This window comes from Anser cygnoides, chromosome 9 (genome assembly GCF_040182565.1).
Source record: "Anser cygnoides isolate HZ-2024a breed goose chromosome 9, Taihu_goose_T2T_genome, whole genome shotgun sequence".
In the NCBI taxonomy this organism is placed as follows: Eukaryota; Metazoa; Chordata; class Aves; order Anseriformes; family Anatidae; genus Anser; species Anser cygnoides.
Window position 1 is genome coordinate 4646649 of NC_089881.1, and position 6000 is coordinate 4652648.

Genomic DNA, 6000 nt, shown 5'->3' on the forward strand with positions numbered 1-6000 from the left:
CTCAGGGGGAGCGGAGGAAAGGCCTTTTCTTCTACAAAGCCTGAGGACGGTTCCTCCAGCTGTATGGGCAGTATTTTCTAATGGCAGGGGGTGGGAGGATGGCAGAGGTGGGGGGAGAGGCTCCTTGTTGCAGTTCTGGGCTGTCTTTAGGGATACACAAGCCGGTGGGGTGAGGTCCTCACTCATCCTTCTCCACAAGCGGACTGCACTCACTGCAAACTGCAGCAGGTAGATTTGTATCCACTCTTCCATTTATTCATTTATTTATTTTGTTCGAAGGAGGGGGGAAAAAAAAGGCAAAATCAGACAAAACCCAGCCAAACAAAAAGCCAGTTGCTTCCTCCCTGAAGGTACTGAATCATGTCCTATAGACTTGTCCTTCTCACTCACGTTCTGTCACACAGGATTTGCAGTCTCCGTGGTGACTGTTTCCCACTGCTGCTCGTGGCCTGGCAAGCAGCACGTCGCTGTGGCAGCTTTCTGCAGCCCAGCCAGCCCCCGCATGGAGTGGGTGACGGTAACTGCACCTACTGAAACCTGCTTTCAGCTTTTTTTAAATGACTGCGGTATATACTGGCCTTTGTGCCTTCTTGCATTGTCAGTTTCTTTGATGATGGTTATTGTTTCCCTTTTCAAAGGAGCTGAATGCCTTCGTGTATCTACAATGTAGATTGTAGAACGTATCTGCAGTGGCCAGGAGGTTTGGGGAGAGGTAGAGAGAGGCTGGCTGGTTTTGCTATTTATTTTTATGCCATAGAACTTGTAGTCTGTGCTATGCCTTCTCATAAAGGAGAAGGGATTTGTGCAATATCTGCTTGTAAAAAGGAAAGCGTGGCAAAGCATCCAGCTTTCACCCAGGAGGATTACCCATTCAATTATGGTTGCATTCATCACTGGCCCCAGTTCACTTCCATTGTAGCTTCTGATTCTTAAGATTTCGTACCTGTGAGGTAGCAGGCTAAATACACTTCAAAATAAAATTTAGAGGTCATGAGGCCCATCCTACAAATCATTTCAGGCAGTAGAAAAATCACACGGACTGTGTTTAGAAAAGAAAAAGAAGAAGCCTGCTGGAATGCAGGCCTCAATGCCAAGTACACTTTGTATAGAGTACCATGGAAAAACAGCATTTAAAAATGGAAAGGTCAGGATCTTGACCTGGTTGACTTCCACAAATGGTAAAATATGCTTACTGTGGAAGAAGAATGTATGCCATGGAGGTATGGGATGTGAAAGTGAGAGTTAATAGCTGTGAAGACAATTAATCTTGCTTTTATTATTATATGTAAGTACAGTGAAAAATGTGCAGGTGGAACTCTTCCTATGATTCTTCAGGTGCTCTGAATATCCTAAATGAAGACTGTGATCACATGGAATTACCTTGGGCTTCTGTTATTCTATGTTTAACTTTTCTGCCTGTTTTTAAGACTGCACAGATAGTTATGATAATCTGCCCTTGTCAGGTGCTATGTCGAAGAGGTAGAATTCCTGCTTTAAGAGGTAAAGACTGCTTCATCTATGAATCGCTGAGTAACGCTTCTTGGAGTAATGCTACTCATCTTAAAGGCTTGTAAATATGTTTGTGAATCTTCCCCAAAGAGGCTGCTAATACAGCCATTGCAAACTCAAGGGTTTTACTTCTACACAGCTGAAGTGGAAAGGTAGATATTTAGAGTGCTGTATTAAATGGAGTGTCTGAATGTCTCATAAGCAATACTGATCTTGGACTCGTAATACCATATTGAGCTGTCAAGTATTGAAACCTTTTCAGTGGGGAGAATGGTTACATGGGAATTAAACAGTCAACCAGAAAATAGGATGCAGTATGTAAGATGAACCTTTTTAGTGAAACACCAGATCTGAATGCGATTGATAGCAATTTAAAATAATAAACAGTAACTTAGTACTCAATTCCTTTTGCTCCTAAAAACATTTAGTTATTGCTATATCTAGCCATGTTACTCACTTAGATCGTGCGAACTAAGCATTTGCACACCTTTAAACTACATCCATGGTGAGGTAGCAAAGGGCTGCTTTTCCCATCTTTCAGAGGAAAGTCTAAGAGAATAAGATGAATTCTGCAGGAGGATAGAAATCAGTCTAGGTGTCCAGACTATTGCCCTAACCACTAGGTAGTCTCTCCTTCACATTTAACATTATATAAATTTAAGACCGTTCAAATGCTGCTGCGTAAAGACTGTCAGTAAATATTACATTCTCAACAGATGCAGCTCTAACATCACAGCTTCAACAGGGAGAGGCTGGGAGGCATACAGTTTGCCTCTCTTCTATAGATTGGCAAAATTGTCATTAACTGGAAGGCAACCTCACATTTTACATCTCTTACACCAGGTGTAATTGTGGATTATTTTTTTTTAATTTTTTGCTTTCCTTGTTTGTTCTCCTATAGTAGTAAGTTTTATCTTTTAAAATAGCAGTTCCACCTGTTTCTTAAGGCACTTATAGACAGACTTAGGTCAGTTGTCGTGTTAAACCTGTGGCTTCAAGCAGCAAGTGATTTTGCTTGCTGTATTATGGCAAGAATATGAGATCCTCAACGGAATAATTCCTTTTCACTTCCAGGGGAATTCCTGGCCTTCATCCAATGGAGAGAAAAGAAGGGTTTTTTTCCTGAATTTAGTGCACAATTTATGCCTCATTCCATTCACAATGCAAAGCCAACTTAGCCCAGAGCAACTGGTTTGGATGCATTAATATTTCTTCTTGTATAAAATTAGGGGGGTTTATATCTCTAGAGTTCAGAAGTATGGATGAAGTCAGATCCGCATGACGTACTCATTTTTCAGGCCACCGATCTGATTGCATGTCCTTATCAGAGACATCATTAAACATGTAGGCGTCTTTGTTCTCATCGAAATTGTGTCCTTAACTACTATGGTGTCCTTTCGATATAGCAGATTTTTTTTTCCTGCAATATTCTTTTCTCCTCAACCTCTTATATTTAACGCTTCAAAAGTACAGTAGTTTTGACACAGCAGTAACTAAATATTAGGACAGATCTAGTATTCCATAATCAAAAGGAAATGTTCTGACCTTTGTGAGCCTCTAAAACCAGTGCACAATGTGTATTCTACAGGCAGTGTTATTTCTAGTAATAAGTCTTTACAAAAAGGATGTATGTTTGCCTGGTGTTTGGGTTTTGCTGCAGTGCTGTCATTTGTAAGAAGTTAGATGGCATGTTTATAACTGGGGGGGAAGTGAACAGTGAGGTCTTAAAAGTTTCTGAATTGCTGGGCCAATTTAAAAGGCACTTGAGTTGAAAATTGCATTAAATGTATTAACTTTCTTGTACTATCAGTAGTGATGGAGATTGCTAACTTCCATGTCTTGCAAACAGCTGCATCAGCAGTTAGGGACTTCTTAGAATTAATGTATTAATGGCTACAGGATGCCATCCGAACAGGAGAATTTACTTCATTGCACACCGGAAGATATTGTAAGCCCAGGAGAAATTCAAAGCAGATTATATAGTATGATTACTTTTTTGCAGCTCAGATAATAAAAAACCACAGCAGTCAGTTTCACTTTGCAGTTAGTGTGTGCTGATAATGATGCAGAAGTAAGGTTGTAAAGAGTGACAGAAGAGGCAGGGGCTGAAGAAAGGTGTTATGGCAGCAACAACAACAAAAAAACTGGGTTGGCATCTGTGAAATAGATGAATATTGGCATCTGGATGATGCATTGACATCTGTGAAATACAAGAAAGCTAACAACTTTTTGGCTAATCCAATTATTGGCCATTTCAGGGACAAAGGAAACTTAGTTAAAAATGTTTTAACATGGACACTCCCATGTAACCTTTTGGCATGATCTGAAATCCCCAGATAATGAAGCTAGATCTCTGCATTAGAAAACTACGACAATATACTGGGGAAACTTGCAAGTACAGACATATAAAAGGACAAATTCCTGTAACGTGCTTCAAAAAACAGTACTAGAATTGTTAGATTACCAAACCTGAGAAAGATGCAGTCCTACAGTAAGTTTTACTTGCTGTAAGTTTTACAGTAAATTTTACTTTTGTGTATTTTGTTTTGCTATGTGCCCGTGGGACATGAATAGTGGGGGAGGTGATTTTGTTCTGTTTGTGAGAGGGTGAAGCTATTGTTCCATCTTAGCTAACACGCAGCTGTAAATGAAAATTGTTTTCGTGGTTTTGCTAAACAGAGACAAAACCTACACAGTCTTGATACTTAATGCAACTGCTCATTGAAGATTTTGTTTGGTATTAGTAATGGGTTTGAAACAAAATTGTTCCAAATGTTCCTGATCTTTGAGAAAGTGTTCAAGATCCAAAGCTGGTTTTGAGTGTGGAACTCAGTCCAAAAACTTATGGCTGGCCATTATGTGTAATGCTAAAATTGTTCTCCATCAATGGTACAATTATGATCATTCAACTCTTAGGATCACTCATAAGTGGTTGTAGAAACAGACTTCAAACTCATATTTTAAGAATGTCTTATTTCTATAACTCCACATCTCCAGCACAGGACTTGCTGAATATCCAAAGCTACAACTCTGCCAATGCTGCTACTTAACTAATGCTAAGTACATGCTTACTGAGCTGACAGGTTTTTGAGGGTGGAGAATTAACAGGATGTGCTATATATACTGTTGTGGTTTTTTTTAAGTAGATTAAGTTTATATGTTTTTGGTAGTTGCCTCGTTTTCACGACACTATGCACGTTCATTTTTAAGCAACTAGAACCACAGCCTGCTCTTCTGCTCATGTGGTCTAAGTCTTCTATGTCCATGCTAGAACCACATCACAGGATGCTCAAAATCAAACAGAAAAACTCTTACAAAGTACAGTGACCCTGTGTAACAATCAACCAAAATCAGAAATGTAAATAACTTCGGATTTGCAGAGGAACTCTGAGACAAACCAGAGTAATCCATTTTGCATAATAAATTATTTGGTAAGTAATCAAACGCATGTAAAATCCTGGGCACCTAGTCTTTGTGCTATGCATGACAGTTTGAAAGGCAGACTCAGCTCATCTTTGACAAAGCTACTTGTCCAGTCTATTGCAGAATGTTTATTTAAGAGGATGATAATCAAAATTATATATCATGTTTAATCCAGCTGCCTTTTTGCTCATTATTTCAGTATTTGTGGATATTTCTTGCTTTCCCACAGGCTGGAAAATGTTTGTAGTGCAGAAACAGCCAGCTCTTTTATTCCTTGGAGTCTACTAATAAGTTTAAGCAGCTAACTGCTCACTGACAAGTGTCTGCAGATTCACGCAACCCCGAGCTTGCCCGTGTATGGTTGTGGAGAGAAGTAATGTGGAACACGGGCTGTTATTGCCTGACCACAGAGCTGACCACATTGGAGTAGGAACAACAGTACTCTGCCCAAAGCCAGGGATGGCTGCAGGTTTCTGACCTGCACTGTGGTTCTTATTTTGTTAAAATCATTCTTCCAGAATTTGCATGGGCTTACTGAATGAATGCACTTTGAATGCACTCATAGATGCAATGTGTATTTGCTTTCCTGTCTGCAACAAGTTGCAGTCAAATGTATCGCAAATTGCATCTTTGTATTGAGGCAGAACGCTTCCTTAAAGTCATTAAAGCTAGTCGTTCTTTTTTTCCTCCTCTTCGCAAGTTTCCTAGAATGAGTCTTATGTGGATTGCTTGCAAAGTGAGTGGAGTCTCCATCTTTCAGTCACTCTGCGTGTGAAATGTTTCTCAACGGAGCAAGAAAAAAAATCCCAGTCCAGTGCTACTTTCTTACTGAGCTTTAGCTTCAAGCAAGTATCATCTCCAAAATATTCCAAGGTAACACCTGCTGAATGGCAGGAATATCTAGACAAGTATCTTTAGTGGTTACAGACCACTTCTGGGGCACTTAACTGTACACTTCAGGTAATTCACCTGGCTGGGAAAGGTTTAGCTGGCAGAGGAATACTTGAACTCTTGGCTGTGCTATCCTTGCTGTGCTCAGTAGCTTTAGGACACTTGGAGGCAGAAGTG